Raw genomic sequence first — 20,203 nt, 5'->3', positions numbered from 1 at the left:
ATACCGAATTTGCCACAAAATCGGTATTTAAGAGTCGGTATTTACCATGGATTCAAATCAGGTGGTAACCAGGTGCAGCCTATAAAAAAGGACCCAAAATGCAATTCTGTTTTCAAAATGGCGGCATTTTATGTCATTGCAAGACGGCTACGGCTACAGGAGGAAGGAGAGAGGGAATGGCTGAGACAGGAGCAGGTTTACAGGCAGAGGGTGACCCTGTTCATGCCCACAGAGGAAGAGATACTGCAAAGGTACAGGTTGGCTCCAGACACCATCATGGCGCTCATCAGGGTCCTAAAACCACTGTTGGAGCACCCCACCCCAAGGGCACATGCAATTCCACCACATGTACAGGTGCTGTGCAGCATCCACCTGCTGGCATCAGGGAGCTACCAGAGTGTGGTTGCTGCGGTTGGAGGGGTGAGCCAGAGCAGCCTCTCAAGGTTTTTTCACAATTTCCTTGACGCCATGTTGCATAGGATGGACCATTACATTTCTTTTCCATCCACCCATGCTGAACTGGTTCAAACCAAATCGGACTTCTACCAGATGGCAAGATTTCCCCATATCATCGGATGCATTGATGGCACGCACATCCCCATTTGTCCCCCTGCTGCCACAGAATACATTTACCGCAATAGGAAGTCAAGCCACACCATCAACGTGCAGGTGATTTGCAATGCAAAGAACTTCATCACAGACCTTGTTGCAAAATTCCCGGGAAGTACCCACGACTCATATATATTTCAGAACAGTGGCATCTATGCACGCCTGACTGCAGGGGAATTTGGTGAAGGCTACCTCCTAGGTAAGAGACAGTGTGCAACACCTATTACACCTATTGCAATAAGCAGTACATGTATGCATGTGAGTAAATTATTCCCTTTTCATTTTAGGAGACAGTGCATATGCCCTCCGCTCATTCATACTCACCCCCTACCTCAACCCCTCAACACCCAGCCAAAGGAGATACAACCGGGCACACAAGCGCACACGCAATGTTGTTGAGAGAACATTTGGTATCTGGAAAAGCAGGTTTAGATGCTTGCACAAGAGCGGAGGTGCAAGGCAGTATACCCCCATCACCTGCTGTAAGATAATTGCTGCCTGTGCTATGTTGCACAATCTGGCTGTTAAGAAGGGGACTGAGGTGGAGTTAACTGACTATGAGGATCATGACAACAACATTGCTGTGCCTGAAAGACAACCTGCTGGAGTGTCAACACCAAGTGATGGCAGATACAGACGTGATGACATAACACGCAACTATTTCTGAGTAAGTGAAGACACTGAGCTATAGTGAAAGCACAAGCTTCTGTTTAATTAGATTTTTTAAAGATATGTTAAAGAACAAAAGTGCAACAGTAAGCATTTGACAGCAATGCTCACAGTGAGCAAACACACTCAGACAGGTCTTGAATCCACCCACCGTAGTTGTACATTGTCACTAGGCAGGTTTAAATGGCACAAATGTGCAAATAAAACGTTATCAACTATGAATCAAATGTCCAATGGCAGTAGGCCATAGTTACAACTGTTCATTTTCGGCCACGCTTTGCACTGGCAGGTGTCTGTGGCTCAGCCTGTTCACTGGGCGTTTGGCCTGTAGCCTCACCCTGTCGCCTGCTGCTCCTCCTTGGCTCTACACCATGGGGGCTAGCTGTGCTGCTCCTACTGGTGCTAGCTTCACTCTCCGGCACGTCAAGAGCAGAACTTTGTGCACTTTGTGCATTGAGTAGGGCCTCCAGCGCACCAGTCATTCCAGCTATGCCCCTTGTCAACTGGTTGCTATTATTAGTCAGGACTTCCTGACTATTGATGCTACGCCTGCATAGCAGGGATGTGGCTGTTGCCAGGCGGTGTATGGATTTCTCTGCTCTCTCTGCGCGCTGCTTGTCCCTGCGCCTTGCAGTAATTTCAGAGTCAAGTTTAGTGCACAGTTGCTGTATGCCTGTTGCCATGCACTTGTTCACTTCCACCAGCTCTTTTATGCCCTTGCCAATTTCCTGCATGTTAATGTTCAGGTTTCTCATTTGTCTTTGACAGGCCATGATGCCCTTGACCTGCATCCTCTGAATCCTGACCATGGATCCCTCCAGGCCTTGGAAGACACTGGACCCCTCCCCACGTGCACCTACACCCCTTCCTTGTACTGTGCGCCTTCTAGTGGTACGTGGTACAGGCACTGTGCTGGGCTGCAGTGTGGCAGTGATGTCAGCTTGAGACAAGTTCTGTGAGTCTTCACCCACCATTTCCTCAGCACCTATCTCCATTTCCAGCAGTGGGGAAACGACATGCCTCCTGCTAGGGTGTGCAACAGGTGTTACTACTACAAGGGATGCAGGCATTTCTGGTGATGAGACCAATAGTGGTGACTGTGAAGGAATTGGGGAGCCCTGCATTTCTTCACTGATGTCTGTTTCTTGGGAGGGTGGCTGCCCACTCGGAACACCTGTGTCCTGGGATGCACTAGGCCCTGGCTCCTGACTGTCATCCCTCTGGGGTGCCGTGCCTTCTGCCTCCTCGGACTGCCTTCTGGATGTGTGACCTGTGGACATATGAGCACATATCAGCTAGGTGCAAATGTGTCACAGCTACTACAATTAAACATATAACATTGCACTTTGTACATGCTGCCTGCCCTTCATTTTGTCTGCAATCATTTAAATTACTTGTTGGTTACAGTGCTGTGTGACATGGTCTTTCAATAACTGACTACGTGTACCATGATGCATTGCTACAGTTTTGCACAGACACCATGGGACTGGGGTAACTTAGCTGCAAGGGGTGAGGGATGGATGGGGGTCGGAGGGGGATTGCTGTGCATGCATCTTACCTTTTTGTTTTGCAGATTTTGCCGAGCTGTCCACTTCTCCCAGTCCATGGACACTTTCAGCCTCCAGGGTTGTGGCTACCAGCTCCTCCAGGTCGGTGAGGGGGGGTGCAGTGTTCTTTCCTCCACCTGTTTTCTGTGACTGTTTGTGGCGGTCAGCCAATTTTTTCTTTGTGAGGCTCCTTAGGTCAGAGAACCTCTTCTTTAAATCTTCAGTGACTCTGGTGGTAACTCCCACTGCATTAACTTTATCTAAGATGTCCAGCCATATTTTCCTTTTTGTTGATTCTGGCACAGTGAGGGACTGCTTTCCAAAAAGTCTGTGGTGTACCTTTACCACCTCCTCAACAAGGACCTGTAGCTCAGTACTACTGAATTTAAGCTTTCTTTTCCTTTCAGCCTGCTCAGTGTCCCTGCTGCTTTCCATGTTAAAGTTTTCAAAATTCACAAGCTCTGTCTGCTGCTGCTGCTGCTCCCAGTCTCTCTGCTCCACTGCCTTTCCAGAACCTTCGAATTAGTTGCAGCTGCGTGTGTAGCCACTTCCTGGCAGGAAGGGGGAGGGTGGTTGCACCTGATTGGCTGTTGTGTTAAGTTTCACTTTTGTTTGCTGGCCGAATCGGAAATTACCGATCGGTATTTACCGATCGGTATTTACCGATCAGTATTTACCGATCGGTATTTCCAATGCATTCCTATGGGACTTTTGGCCCATAGGAATGCATTGGACATACCGATCGGTAAATACCGATCGGTAAATACCGAATCGGTATTTTCCGAAAATCAAATACCGATTTTTACCGATTCGGTAAAAAAGAACGATTTTTCATCTACATCTCAATTACCGATTTTTAAATACCGAATCGGTAAAATTCGGTATTTAAGAATCGGTAAAATCTGATTACCTACATCTAGCCCTAAGTGTTTTGCTTCTAGGACTATATTCGCCTACACTTCCCAATTTAGCTGAGATTAGATCTAGGAATACCAGTAGAAACCTGATTCCTACTCACAGTAGTTAGCATACATTTGATTTCAAGACATTACATTTAGACTCCTCAAGAGAAGACATCTCCTCCAATGCTTATTTTAAATTGCTTTATAAATATGTTAACATTATGGATGCATAAGACTGCTATGTCTGTACTAAGTTACCTGCATCAGCTGCAGAAGGGATTGCCTACCATCGTATTCCTCTTATATATGGCTTTACATGCAGCCTTTAAATGAGTCTTTTATATGGAAATGGTCACTGGCAGTATTATTTCTCAAATTATGATTGAAAGCTTGTTGAAGTTCCCATATTTAAGAATTTGAATTGTGACCCCAATGCCAAAGAGATGGGTCCAGCTGATTCTTTCTTTAAACCCATAGTAACATTAAATACTGCTTATGCTCATAGGCACAATTTGACTTTTTCCTTTACTGATTTTAAAAATAAATTTCTAGATTTAGGTGAAGGACAATGGATGCTGGATTGAAAACAGGGAAGGATCAAAAGAATATAAGTAAGTGGACTAAGGAGGAATTAGAATATCTAGAATCCGGAGTTAATGCTGCACTAACTTGAAATTGTAATTACAAAGGAAAATTACGTTTGCTTTGAGGTAAATCCGTAGTTCACACAAAATTTATGAGAAAGGGTGATTGTGATCACATTTTCGAATATGGAGGAAACTGGCCCTTATTCATGGAAGGTCAGGATCATGTTATTCTTGGAGTTTATTATGTTTGTGGGAATCATGCGTATTTTACATTGCTCTGAGGGTAGGATGGCACATGTTACTTTGCAACAGTCTTCCAGAAGATTTATCATGTAGACCATTTAGATGAGCCTGGATGTATATCACAAGTTAGAATCAAAAGAAGCAGCTGTGGTTCTGAAATGGCAAATAATATATTTGGTGCATTTATTCCTTCTGTAGGAGTAGCTTTGAATTATCTTAAAATTAGAAAGGTGCCAACTAGTACTGTAAATTCATTATTAGACGTGGACACTGAGATGATGGCTATAACATCTATGGTAATGCTGCATTGCTTTGCTTCAGACATCCTTCTTGTGAAGGAAGGCGGAATCTGCAAGATGCTGAAGGTTCAGCAATGCTTTACCTACATACCTGACAAGAATGAGGAACTGAATAGATACACTAAGAATATCACAGATTTAAAGGAGTTGGAAGCTACAAGTGCTTGGGAAGCAATTAGAAATGGATTTGCTGCAGTAGCAAGTGGTTTGGAAACGTTGGAAGTGGAATATTTGGCTCCATTTTGAGATCCTTTTTGATAATTGCCCCTTGTCCAATCATTCGGTTTCCAATCCTTACGGGATACAAGTGTATGAAAGAGATAGGAAAGGAGCATGAAAGGAGTGGAATAAGAAGAAAGAGAAAGGATGTGGAACTAGAGGAGAGTCAGTGCAATTTTATGATAAAATGAAATACCTGGAAAACTCTAGACGAAAAATATTGAAAACATCAGGGTTTTGAGCTGGTCTTATCTGATAAGATTCATATGTTGGTTGTGGTAGCTAGCATCACCATCACAGTGGGGATTGGAGCAACGTAATTTAGGCTCCACCCTTACACATCACAGAAATGCAATTATATTCTTGCATTTGACATTATATTCACTGTGTGCCTTAACCTCATTAACATGTGTGAAACATAAATGTATTAATGACATGTATTTACTGTAGGGTTTAGAGAGTTATATATGTGTGAACTCATATTCAGTTTAAACATGTAAGTATGCACTCTTTATTCCCATTTTTAAATTTACACTTCAAGTTATATTGGCATATGTAATGTTTACATTGTACATGTGTACTCTGTTACTCACAGTTTACCTTTATTCTTCAAGTCACACGTGCACATGTATAACCATGTATTCAAAGTGCATATTAAATGCTTAGTTAAAAATTTAGCCTGACCACAGGCCTAAATTGAAATGCATTTCGCTTTGCCAGTTTATTCTTTCTTTCTTTCTTTGCAGGCGTATTATCGTGATTTTCACTAGCTAGAGAAAAGCCTTTCTCTGTTTGTATTAGACTGCTGATAAAAAAGGCCTGGAGGGAAGAACTTGGCAGTGAACGAGGAGAAATAATGGTCAAAAGAAGCCTTCTGTTCACCGCGTACCAGGAAGGAATGATGTTCAAGGTTGAGGACTACAGTCCCAGTTCGATGAGATAGAAAACTGAAGGGATGTTGCAGATGCATTTGGATAATGATTTGGTTATTTCCTTGCGACATGAAAGGAGATAAGGACTTTTCTGAATCTCTATTACTTTTAAATTGGTGTTCTCACAGTTGGAAGACACAGAAATTCCCTTCAGACTTCCCGAGGTAGAGACCTCTCTGCTTCCCTATTCTTGCAAGTGTGAGCTGTATGCTAAACCCTTATTTTCCTTTTTTCACAGACTTCTACTGAAGTCTGATCATGCTGACACCTTCTATGCTCCTGAAATAGAGACCCTTGGTAGATGACCCTAAATTTGCTTTATTTGTAGAAGAGAGAAGGGGCATTTCTTTATAGCCCACCTCTTTGCATTGTTTCTTCATTGTTGTTGCTATCAGAATTCTTTATCTCAGCTTGCTACTACTCAATTTACTGAGATATTTCAGCTTAGCTGCTGTATTTACTTAATTTATCATTGATTTGCATATTTACTGGATTGATTGGTAATCCAAACTAAAACTCTTTAACTATGTTTGGTGATTCTTGGTCCTTATTGTGGAGTCACATTGGCTTCACAAGTTAGAAATGTATTGTTGATGTCTTCTTCCTTTCAATCATTAACTTCAACCAACAAAGGTTCATACAACCTATGGGGAAAAATCTTTAACAATTTGACTAAGAGATTACGATGTAATGCCCAGCGCTCTTTATGAAATGTATTGCTATGATACTTTCTTTATTGTAATTTTTTCACATTTCTTGGAGGATGCTGAAACCCAATGAAAAGGAGCCGATTGATTATCTATCAACACTGGAAAATTGGCAATTCGCCTACTCACAATTTTTTTCCAAAATGCGGTTAAGGCCATATGTGTAAAGGGCTTATTTGTATGGTGCTGAGGTCAATCCTAGACTTGTCTTGTCCGATGTCACAACCTTCCTTTTGTGGATAGCCATGGTCTTCCAGTTCTCATGTTCTGCTATTCTCCTTGTGTCTATACCATGTCCCCATGTCACTGGGCACTAGTGCTAGCATTACAATGTCTGTGTATGTATTCCACTGTCCCATGAGCAGTGGCACATTGTCTGTATCCCATTGTTAGTATATGTGGGTCTTCCAGCATCCATCCCTGCCAGTTTCCTTTTCTCTTTGGTACTACCCCAATGACACTGGGTTCCAGTGTCAGCATGTCAGTTTCATCACCCCCTTTTGTACCGCTTTTGGCTGCCATAAGTGTGGCAGGGTATGCTCAGACGTGAGTCCCTTGCTCACTTTGCCACTGGATTCAAGCAAGCCGGGCTGAAGACGGCTGTAATGCCAGAAACCGGTCCTCGGAAGCTTGTTTCCGGTCCAGGGAAGGCATGGCTTGGCAGTTCGGGCTGGACTGTTCCCATGAGGCACAGGGTCAGACTGATTTGCATATAGCCATGTCAGAACTGGGGTGGCAGAGTGGGCTAAAGAACGGTGATGGATCAAACCCAGATATTTTGACTTGGTGTGAGTGTTTGATTGGTTCAGATGCTCCGTCCATCACCACCCCCTTTTGTACCACTGGGTTCCGGTGTCAGCATGTCAGTTTCAGTATTCTTGTGTCAGTGTCCTTCTGTTTGTGAATCAATGAGATTGCCCATTGTCAGCGGTGGAGAACAGGAAGGGACATAGGAAACATGGCCATGATCGAATAGTAGTGAGAGAGAAGATGGTGGAGCCCTCTGGTGGTCGGAGGGAAAAAGAGATGTTTGCAGTTCTTGCACAAACACAGCTTCTTGTTCTGTCAACCCCACCCGCAGCCAGGGACAAGGGGCAGGGGGATAAGTATCAACATTGACTGGCAGGGAGCTCCATCTACAGCTACAGTCATAAATACTGGGGAGCCTGATCATAACACCCCTTGGTCAAGGGAAATTCGAATGCAAATACCAATCCATAATCACAGAATATAGGTGGGATAGAATACTGTAAATACCTGATGTTCTGTGGTAGGCCCGTTGAAGAGACATCCTTCTGATGTTGTCAAATGGGCTTAGCCAGAAAACTGATGGCTGCTCCTCCAACCACCACTAAAGGCTGATGCAGGGAACCTTTAGCTTCTTTTTGACACTACTCCACTAGTCCATTTACCAGGGCTACCCCTGAGTTGTACCCACCATTAGAGTCACAGCAGTCTTATGTTTCACACAGGCTTACAAATACCCTAGTGCGTTAATTGTCCCAGGGTAAAATTGTTATTACAGTGATGACCATTTTCCTCCCATGGGAAAGCAAAGACAACTTACCTCAGACCTAATGGAAGGGAGTCTGCCCCACCCAGCTTATCAACTGTATTACAGCTACTAAAGATACAGGTCTGCTATCACATCTAATATACAAGGTTCAATCTGCCAGTGTTAGTGGTTCTAAAGGTCCCTAAAGACTCTGTACTTGCTACCTCCACGTCGACCCGGGGGCTTGTGGCACTAGGTCAAGGTTTACAATAGTGGTGCCAGATGAGGCTCCATCCTCAAAAACCAAGATGTTCCTCAGCTCTAAATGACGCAGATGAATCATGTTTGTGAGGTGGAAGTATTCCAGCACATCATCTTAATCTTACCCTCAGAACCAGCAATAAAGGCAATATGTCTGAGATTCCATGAGGTCGTATTTGAGGGACACCCCCCCTCCAATGCAAATCTAATAAGCTCCCAGAGAGAGAGGGAAGGAGCCAACGAAAAGTACAAGAATCGCGACCCATTCAACAAGCTGGCAAAGTTTCAGAGCCTGCCACGTTTCCGAGGAGTCTGGCTACGGCAGGTGTGTTATCATTTTTTTAAATGATAGAAGCAATAGAGTGAATTAACTGGAAGAAGAGAAGGGGCAGAACAGTCAATTACTATGCAATTTTATTTACCAAAAGAAAGAGGATTCCCACTTTCTAGTAATAATGGGGGTCAGAATTATGTGCATATAGAAGTCTATCTTGTATTATTTTATTTTTGTTTTGGGTAAATAATACACTTCCTATTATTTTTTTCGCTTAGAGTTTTGCCCCTGATTAACTACACCTTATTCCAAAGAGAATATCCCACGCCGAGCTAACTTCACAAAAAAGAGGTAGTCTTATAAATATAGGTAGCAGTGACTTACTCGACTTCTCCTTTCTGTTGAAGGTGTTGGCCGATGAGAACTTTCAAGGACCTAGTAAGAAAGAGAAGAACTCGGACAATTATGGCCTGCCATGGAATGAGAAATGGGACTGATCCATTCCCAGCATTAGGAGGCCATCTGGGAGTGGGTTCTTCCTCATGTATCCCACACAGGGGCTGGCTTAGTTTGCCCATTTACCGAAGAGTGGGAGATGGTTATTTCCTCTAAGGGCTTACATGAAACGGCCAGCCTGTACTGCCTACCTGCTGAAGATGTAAACTCCAGGATTGCCTTCTAGCCACTACGGTCCAACCTAATGTCTTTGCTTGGATAATCTGACCTCCCATATTGGTCCACCCAAAGGGACCTGAGTGTGTGTAGTCTGCAAGTGGGTCTCTAATGCGTAGTGAGCAAGTGGGATGCAATTGCACACCAGCTTCCTATCTTTCATCCCTGGTTAGCTGGCTCTCATTGATGTTAGTACACCTGAATGAACCCGAGGATGCGTGGCTAGTAATATCATACAATTGCTCATCCCAACATAACCCCATGACACTCTCCGTCTGCGTACACAACTAACCACCTTGATATGACCATGACCTCTGCCCAGTCTAGTGGCCTCCCTGCGCCTCCTATGGTCGGCGCACACCTCTACCCAGCCCATTTTATTATCTTTCTTCCTTGGTTTGGAGACATGGTGGGTGATGTTATGGTGCCGAGACCTCTGAATCGCATCTCTCCCAACATAGAGCTGGCTGGCCAGAACGCGTTCAGAATCATATATCCCCGAACCTCTCAAAAAATGCTGCAAAAACTTTAATGATAGACTACTCAAAACCCATCCGGAAACCCTGATCTCAGACCCCTTCTTTTCCATTAATAAAGGTGCTACCATAAATGATCTCATTTTACACACAAACGGCATGCTCAATTGCGGAAGGCCATTTACTCTCTCCTCAAGATCTCTACTTCCCATAAAACTCCTCATGATCTTAGATTGTTAGTTGCTCCCTCCTCAGCCTTTAGAGCCGAAGCCACCATCTCACGTTACAAAAATGGAACCATCCTTATCCAAGCTTCTGACCTCAATCTTATGTTGTTTACCAACCTTTTCCCCACCATCTTAAAGACAGTCGCTAACTTCAGTGCCACCCCCCCTTGGAGTGGATGGCCCCTCAAGGGTTCTCCTGACTGTGCAAATTCTATCTCCCACCTCTCCACCACCTGCCATGAACCCATCTGTTCCGAAGGTCCCCCTGCTAGCTACCTCCACTCAGATTAACAATTCCACTGCTAACGAGCTGCGACAGTACAGTCTTCATGAGAGTCCACATGCTCCCACCCCCTCATTGTTAAATGGTTCTATATATCCTAGCTCCACTGTACACAATGCTGCTAGGATTCTCTCCTGGATCCCCTCCCCCAACACAGTCCAACAGGCTGACAAGGGTCCCCTGCTGTCCGTCCCCTCCTCCCCTATCCTACACATTCCCCCAAGCACACAGTTCCATTTCCATGAATCCCCTGCCCCAGGGCTCACTCAGTCGCCACCTGTCCCAATTTCCCCTTCCCTCACTAGCTGTTCTCTGCCGCAGGATTCCCGGGACCTAACCTCACATCCCCATTCACACACTTCATTGGAAGCCCGACTTAACAAGATTGCACTCTCCCTACAACAACTTACGGCAGATATCCATAGCCTATCACACATTACTGAGTATCTGTTAGTTAAATCCCGACTAAGAACCTCCTTTTTGACCAATCTCCATCTACGCTCGCTCCCAGACCGTGGCTGTTCCTGGCGCCCTTCATCCCACTATCCTAGGCGATCTTCATCCCACTCCACCCATTCACCCCTGGTTGGCCCTCCGCTCCGCACCCCTCTCGACCCCCAGGTGTAGAGCCTCCCTGTCTGATGGTGATATTCATTCTCTACTACTTTCACACGATCTGGCACTTCCCTCCCTCCCTTCAAACTTGCATGCAATTGAATCAATCCCTATGGATCCCTTCAGGGTACCTAGGCCAAACTTAAGAACTTTAAATGAGAACAACTACATAATAGTCACCCCCACTCTACCTCCACCAAAGGACACCCCTGTCAGTCTCAAATGCCCGCTCCTAAACTGCAGATCAGCTGTTAAACACGCTGCGGATATTGCCGATCTTGTTCTGGTCCAGGATCTTGACCTTGTAATGCTGACGGAAACCTGGCTAAATGACTCAGCCGCTCCCATCCTTGACCTTCTAATGCTTCCCAACTTTGATATCATTAGGTTGGACAGAACTAGTGGTTACGGGGGAGGCATCACATGCTTACATCGTAGTAATCTACTAGTTAAAGTCATTCATGCTGACCTTCGGCCCTCTTGTGAATACCTATGCAATGAAGTGACTGGAGGCAACAATCACTCTTGCAAACTGCACACGTTCTACCACTCCCCTCGCGACAACCTTCCCTTCACAGAACAGATCATGGACGTTATTTTAGCCAACGCGGATTTCCATGGCACTCAGATCTTCTTGGGTGATTTCAACCTCCACTGGAATGATGTAAAGGATGTGTTGTTTAATAGCCTTAAATCCTTCCTACTTGACCTTAACCTTATCCAAATATGTGACAGCCCTACACATATCAAAGGAGCCACATTAGACCTTGTCATTGGTAAGCCCAACTCCTTCTGCCTGGAGGCGATCCTCCCTTGAGACTGAACAGACCACTATTGCATCACCTTCCTCATCCTTGAATCGGTAAGAGCACGCATAATCCGAACCTAAGAACCCAGAACAGTTAAAAAGATGTTCACAGAAGATCAACTCGCAAGACCTGACAGAGCTCTGTGATAACATCTTGCCCCCCCCCCCCCCCTTGAACATGTATGATGTCCATGACCTTACGGCCCACTATAACCATGCAATGCTTAATGTACTTGACTCAGTGGCACCACTTCAGCCTAAAAGAGTGTCTGCTAAGCTCTCCAACCATGGTTCATTGCTACTCTTAATGCCGAAAAAGGGAATTTGAGACTTGCAGAAAGGAAGTGGCGATCTTATCCCTCGCTTGAATATCTTTGTCACCTGAGATCCTTGCAAAGCATATACAACAAATGCATCAGATGCTCGAAGGTTACCTTCTTCAGAACTCAACTAGATCAAGCAAAAAAAGTCAGAAAAAACTGTTAGGAATCATAAATCATCCTAACCTCTCGGCTCCGGGTCAAGGGACATTGCCGAACTGTGAAGAATTTGCGTTTTTTTTCATGGAGAAGACTATTAAGGTCGAGTCTGAACTACGCTCTGCCCAAGATCACATCTTGAGCGGGACGCTGATCACCCTTTGCCCCTCAGAGTCGAATATCACTGAACCCTCACAGCCCTGCCGCCTCAAAAACAATGCATCCTGGAGTTTGTTCCAAACCGTGGATTAATACACTATACACAAAATGCTGTTGACCTTGAAACCTTCCAATCACTACAACGACCCCTTCCATCGAACCTGTTCCCGGAAGTGAGATCCGCCTCACTAACTCTGGATGACAATCGTCAATTCTTCTCTTATGCAAGGGTCTATTCCGGATTGTCTTAAAGCAGGTCAAGTTACCCCAATCCTAAAGAAACCAAATTGGGTCTCACGGACCTTCTTAACTTTCGCCCAATCACTAACATCCCCACCTTGGCAAAACTCTTGGAGAAATGTGTGCGGGCCCAACTTTGCCATCACATTGACCGTTTCTAATTCCTGGATCAATGCCAATCTGGTGTCTGCCCAGGTCATTGTGCAGAGTCAGCGCTACCGCACATCATGGATGATGCGCTTAAAATGCTGCATCACAATGAGTCATACTTACTGATCCTTTTGGACCTTTCGTCAGCATTTGATACTGTCAAACATGATCACCTAATTGACCTCCTAGAACGCAGGATTGGGATGTCTGGGCCGGTATTAAGCTGGCTCCCTTCCTTCCTTCAGAACAGATCCCAAAGCTTCAAGGTGAACCAATCCTTGTCCCACCCTGCACTAGTCACCATAGGGGTGCCACAAGTGTCAGCATTGTCCCCAACGCTCTTCAACCTGTTTATGGAGCCTCTGACAGTAATCCTAAAATCATCCAGCATTCACTATCATATGTATGTGGACGATACCCAACTATCCCTGAAGATCGCCTCCCCCGAAGACATCCAGTCCCTCAATTCAGTCCTGCTGGAAACACAAAGCTGGCTGACATGCCATCACCTGAAGCTAAATGCTCTTAAAACGAAATTCCTACTGATCTCACTCAACAACCAATTCCTCGTCATGGAGCAATGTTTGAATCAGCTGACTGCCCTTAACTGCAGACCGCACCTTGAAGACTCAGTATCATTCTAAACAAAAGCTTGAACTTACAGAAGCACATCAGTTCCCTCACCAAAGGAGCAAACTTCCAACTCAGCTTACTTAGGAAACTCAAACCCTTCCTCCCTGCTCATGACCTAAAAGTTGCAGTTCAAGCATTAGTGATCTCAAGCGGGACTATGGTAGTGGAACACTTTGTGGCCTGCGCAGAGTGAGGACGGTTCCTCTTAGGGCTACCCTCAACTCCGCTGCGAGGCTCTTAACTGGCACAAAAAAATACCACCACATCTCCCCAGACTTGCAGGAACTGAATTGGCTGCCATATGAAGCTTGGATACAGCTACAAATTGCATGCATGGCTCACAAAGCCATCCACTTCAAGACGCTGTTCTACCTTGCACAGAAACTGGAACTCCCCTGTGGTGCTAGAGCCTCCAGAAGTGCCAGCTCCCTTTTGCTTAAACATAAAAAAAAAGACCAATAACTGAGCCTTCTCAGGGATGGCTCTGAGGATCTGGAACTCCCTTCCCCCTGAAATCAGGGTGAACCCATCTACTGTCTTCTTCAAACAAGAAGTCAAAGGGCTCCTGATGAAGAAATTTCTGCCTCAGCCTGGCACCTTCCTCTGATTCTGGGTCCATGCCAGTTGACTCTTGCCCAGCGACCTTGTTCATGAGTCTGTCGGACAATTCTAGACTGTGATCTTTTTTCTCCCTCTGTTGTTTATGATGTGTTTTGCTGTGCCTTCACGAGAATGCAGGACAATTTTGACTTTGAATTAGTAGTTTTGGTTATTCTGTTTTGTATGCTTATTACCTTGTGATGCATAATCTGGAAAGCACTCAGATACCCTCGGTGGTCATGTTCGCGCTATATAAAACTTTCAAAATAAATAAATGAACTATAAATAAATAATGAAGAAGTGGGTATCCCTGTGAGTTGTGCTCCTTTCTGGCTGCTGTTTCAACCAACGCTACACGGAGCATTCTGCTTGCCTCATTCTGCCTGCCCAATGCCCAGAGTGCAAGTATTGCCTGCAGTGTGCTTCTCCATCGCCTTGCACCATCTGCTCAGGGACAATTAAAAAGGGAAAATTTCCTGCAGCTTAACCGGCCCCCATTGCCTGTGTTTTCCTGGCGTCCTCTACCCTGAACAGACAGTACAGTGTGTCCCTTCAGAAGGTGTCTGTCTTGATCTTTTTGTGGCAGGGAGTGTGTCACCAGGAAGGGGTGATTGGACAGTTTTGAATGGCAGAGATTCTGCCTTCCATTGTCTGTTTGACGGCCTTGGATGCTTAAAGGCCTCTCCAATCAAATTGCACATTGACCAGACCTTCTAACCAGTGGTGTTCCACCACCGCTGGATCCCATTCCTCCTCCGACCAATGGTGGAGCAAGAGCTTGACAAGCTTGAGAAGTAGGGTGTAATTGAGAAGGTGTCGGGGTGACGCTGTGGGTGTCTCCGATAGTGATCGCTGAAAAACCGAAGCAGCCTCCAAAATTTGCCTCTACATCGACATGCATCTCCCGTACCATGCCTTCATGCGGGAATGCATCTTAACACCCACTATCGCTACATCATAGCCGACCTAAACGGTTCCAGGTGATTTTCTAAACTGGACTTAAATTCCGACTACCATCAGTTGCTCATCTACGAAGAAAGCAGGTACATCACCACCTTCACCACTCATTTAGGACTGCATTATTACAAACGACTGAGCTTCAGCACATCCTCGGCGGCTGAGGTCTGCCAAGACACCATAAGAGAAACGTTGTCCAGACTACAAGGCATCATGAATGTAAGTGACAACATCCTCATACACTTAGGGATGGCAGAAGAGCACCATAAACACATAGAAGTTGCCCTGAAATGACTCAGGGAACTTGGGGTCACGTTGTATCGGAGAAGTGCTAATTTTTCCAGCATTCTAGCATTCCATCTTTAACCAAGATGGAATGCTAGTTGACCCCCTGAAGTCTCATGCCGTCACGCATTCCCCGGCACCATCAACAGACTCTGAAGTGTGCAGTTTTCTCTGCATGGCCACATATTGTGGCTGTTTTATTCCAACTCTCGCAACCTTAGTTGAGCCACTCCGAGCCATGACCAAGGCTAACACCAGCTGAATATGGAGTCAGAAAAAGGAGGATGCATTCCAGAGAATAAAGGATGCCCTCCTGAACAACACAACATCGGCCTACTTCCACCCTGAGAAACAGACAGAGCTGCTTGTCGATGCAAGTCCTGTAGAGTTTGGAGCAGGCCTCACCCAAGTAATCGAGCCCAGAAAGTGGGCAACACTAGCATTCACCAGCAAGGCGCTGACCCCAAAGGAGACACGCTATGCCCAAATCGAAAGATAAGCTCTAGCGATCAAGTGGACTTGCAGGCCCTTTCACCTATATTTGAGTGGCAGACACTTCAAAGTAATCACCGACCACCATCCGAGTTGTAATAGTGCCCATACATGAAGGGCACTAGGACAGGCCTGAGTGGGGACGAGGGCGGGCGGAAAGGGAGGAGCCGGGGGCTAGGGACGGCAGTTAGCCGTTAGCCCACGAGGAAGAAGGACAAGACATAAAGAGATGTGACCTGCAACCCGTGTCTGCGTGTGCTTTGTGGGATGCTGGACACGACGAAGGTGCCTCGATCAGCACGTGTGTCCGAGAACGGCTAGCTCGGTAAGCGTCACCAGAGAGGAGGCGTTCACCCCAGCAACCAGGCGGTAATCGACCTGCCCGGAGCTCGCCCCACGTGTGGAGGGCTTGAGCTGCTTCACAAAGCGCCCACCGGGAGCCCACCCCGGCGGCGGAATAAGCGAAGCACACCCCGCGTGTGGGGGTGTGAGAAGGTTGCCTAAAGTGCCCACCGGGAGCCCACCCCGGCGGCAGAAGAAACGGAGCTCGCCCCGCGTGTAGAGGCTGGAGCGTCCCATCTAAAGTGCCCACCGGGAGCCCACCCCGGTGGCAAGAGTAAAAGAAAGCTGCCCTAACTGAAGAAGTGACTCTAGCGGTGGATCCTGTCTGCAACCGACAAGCGGTGAGTGAAAGCGCTGAGTGAGAGTGACTCCGGTGAAGAAATAAAGCAAAACGGCCGAAATCCCGCCGAAAACAAGATTCCCGCGCGGCCATTTTAGAGTCAGGCAGCAGTGTCCAATCCCCTGCGAGGGATCATCGGCGGCTATCTTGAAGTCAGGCAAAGGGCCTGAAACCACAAACAAGCATTGAAGAGTGACAAACAAGCATTGGCGAGTGTAACAGGACCTACAAACAAGCACTTGTGAGTGCAACAAAAGTGATAATCAAGCACTGGCAAGTGCAATAAAGACAGCAAAAAAGCACTGGCGAGTGCAACAGAAAATAACAAACAAGCACTGGCGAGTGCATCGAAAGTAACAAACAAGCACTGGCGAGTGCCACGGAGATAACAAACAAGCACCGGCGAGAGCAACAGAAAATAACAGAGAGTGAATCAGGTCTGTAAAAGCGGTCAGGAACCACAGGTGTACAATGCCCGACCCAGCCCCCACAGGCATGATGAGAGCCTCATTTCTGCGCCACCCCGAGCCCCTCGTTCTTGAATCTGGCGGGGGCATGGGTCCGCGATGGCAAGAATGGATAGAAGATTTTGAGGACTTCAAGAAAGCGCCCAAGGTGACAGACCTCGAAGAGCAACTGTTTGCTCTCAAGAACCTGATTGGCAGGGAAGTGGACGAATCATAAAAGAAGTGCCAGATGAGTCCTCTGGTTCCTACGATAAAGTCTGCGAAGCACTAAACCGCAAGTTCCTACACAAAAGAAACGTCGACTATGAACGGTACACATTCAACCTGGCCGCACAAGAGAAAGGTGAACAAATGGGGGCGTTCGCCACACGTCTGAGACGGTTGGCGAAATACTGTGATTTTGACAAGTTTTCAACTGAAGACACCCTTCGACTGAGGGTCATAGAAGGTTGTCTCTCGGAACCACTAAGACGCAAATTGCTCAAGAGAAGCTACCCGTTGGAAGAAAAAGAAGAGATGACGAGAGTAGATGAACAAGCCGATGAACATGCGAAGAAAATGGAAGTCGGGATAGGTGAGAGACGGGAACAAGCATTCAGGATGCAGTCTCGACAAGTGCATGGACGATCCCCACCACAGGTGCGTTCCTCCAGATCAAAGAAACATCACCACCTGTCAAGCAAAGGACACAAAGGCACGAGTCACACTAAGGTACGATCAGACAGACAACCCAAATGCTACAGATGCGGATACGACTTCCCGCATGCAGACGCATGCCCAGCACTAGGACAACAATGCCGGAAGTGTGGTAGAGACAACCACTTTGAAAGCATGTGCGGGGCGGTACCAAAGAGTGATCAGAGGGGAAGGCACTGGCAACATCAGCCGTCAAGCAGTCGTCACCATGTCAGAGCAGTCCAGGATAGACGAGACTCATTCACTGGGTCGTCACAATCGAGTTGCCACTCCTGCAGGACATATCAATCTCGACGGTCGTCATCAAGAGAATCCCGATCTACATCACCCATCTCTCAAGACCGAAAGGAATACCTTTATTGTGTAGCTGACCCTGATCGGCTGGAAAAGTACCAGCGGTTAGACATCAGAGTTGGCTCTCACCCCACCAAGTTCGTGCTAGACAGTGGGGCATCGCTAAACTACTTACCTGTAACAGAATACCAACGCATGAAACCACAGCCAAAGCTGGCTGATGCCCATGTACAAGTATATAGGTGGATGTCCAAGAAGCCATTAACGGGTCTTGGGAAGTTTGCGACCGAACTGTCATACCAAGATCGCACAATATCAGCCTACATCCATGTCATCGATGGGTCTGAGGCCGACTGCCTCCTGAGCCTGGCCACTGCAGAGCGATTGAAATTAGTTGACATCTTATTCAGAGTCACTGACAAACCAGCCGTCATCCTGAAGTTCCCCAAGCTCTTTCAAGGCCTTGGAAAAATGAAGAACTGCTAAATAAGACTGCATATCAATGAACAAATCACACCGGTGGCACAACACCACCGAAAAATCCTGTTTCACCTGCAAGAAGCAGTGGAGAAGGAGCTCCAAGACCTACTAGAAGCCGATATCATCGAGAGAACAGATGGACTAACCCCATGGGTCTCCCCAGTCGTGGTAGTCCCAAAGAAAGGAGAAACCAGTCGAGTCCGTCTGTGTGTGGATATGAGAGCGCCTAACACGGCAATACAGAGAGAGAGACATCCAGGCCCTCACATCAGTGACATGATCACTTCACTCAACGGAGCAAAAGTGTTTTCAAAACTAGACCCCAACAAAGGATACCATCAACTAGAACTGCATGAAAGGTCAAGATATATTACGACATTCTCGACGCACCTTGGGCTATTCAGATACAAAAGACTACGTTTTGGGGTGTCCTCGGCAGCGGAAATATTCCAAGAGGCGATCAGGAGAACGATTCATCACATTCCACATGTCCTAAACTATAGCGATGACATCCTAGTATATGGAGCAACCACTCAAGAACACAACGAGGCACTAGATCAGGTCTGTCATGCACTAACGGAAGCCAACCTCACACTCAACCAAGACAAGTGTGAATTCCACAAACCAACGCTGACATTTTTTGGCCACATATTCTCCGGAAGTGGCATGAAACCAGACCCGGAAAAGGTAGCCGCGCTAAACGACACACCAAGCCCAGATGACGTCGCAATGTACGATCGTTCCTAGGCATGGCCAGCTACTGTTCCAGATATATACCTGACTAGGCCACTTTAAGTTACCCCCTAAGGATGCTCACCAAATAAAGACAGCCTTTTCAGTGGTCCACCCAATGTGAAGGGGCGTTCAGAGAGATCAAAGAAACTGTAGAGTCGGCCAAAAATTTGGCTTACTTCAATCCAAAAAAGAAAACAGAGATAACAGTGGACGCCAGTCCCGTGGGACTAGGAGCCATCCTAGCACAATATGATAGAGAGGAAGACCAACGACACAGTAGCATACGCCAGCAGAAGTTTAACAGACACGGAGAGAGCGTACTCACAGCCAGAAAAGGAAAGCCTGGCTGTTGTCTGGGCGTGTGAACACTTCCACATCTTCATTTTTGGAAAACACTTCACCCTAGTGACCGACCATAAGCCTTGACCACAATTTTCGGAAACCCGCGAGCAAAAATGCCACCAAGAATAGAGCGATGGGGCCTTGACTGATCATTTTCAAAAATTTAATCATGATGGCAACGATTTTACTTGGTTCATCTTGGAAAAGGTCAATATAAGCAGAAGAGGAGGAAACTTAGAAGCAATAAGGAAAACACGTGAACAGTGGTTCATGTGCTATCTTGACACAATAGATAAAGGCCTCAACTCCAGAGAAGAGTGGATGAAGTTAGTAGCTAGCCAATGATATAGAGCCAGCCCCTCTAATATTCACGAACTTTCAAATCACACTGAGAACCTGACAAACCAAGTACATGCTACACAGTGTAACATCTGCGGGTGTAGATTAACAAATAGCTAACCAATAGCAACTGCAAGGATTTAATCCACATGGCCCACTTAAACTCAGGGAATTGGTTGAGTATAAGTACAGACAATTATCACACAGTGACTAAAAAGATTATACTAAAATCAAAACTCAGTACAGTAGGGATGCCAAATGCTGCCCATCCAAACGAAGGGGATAGATCTGAATGAACAAAATAGGTATCTGACAATATGAATTAATAGTGTTCAAATACGATCTAGA

The sequence above is a fragment of the Lissotriton helveticus genome, chromosome 9, assembly GCF_964261635.1.
Source record: "Lissotriton helveticus chromosome 9, aLisHel1.1, whole genome shotgun sequence".
Classification (NCBI taxonomy): Eukaryota; Metazoa; Chordata; class Amphibia; order Caudata; family Salamandridae; genus Lissotriton; species Lissotriton helveticus.
The sequence above is the reverse complement of the archived record's forward strand: the minus strand, read 5'-3'. Positions refer to the sequence as shown.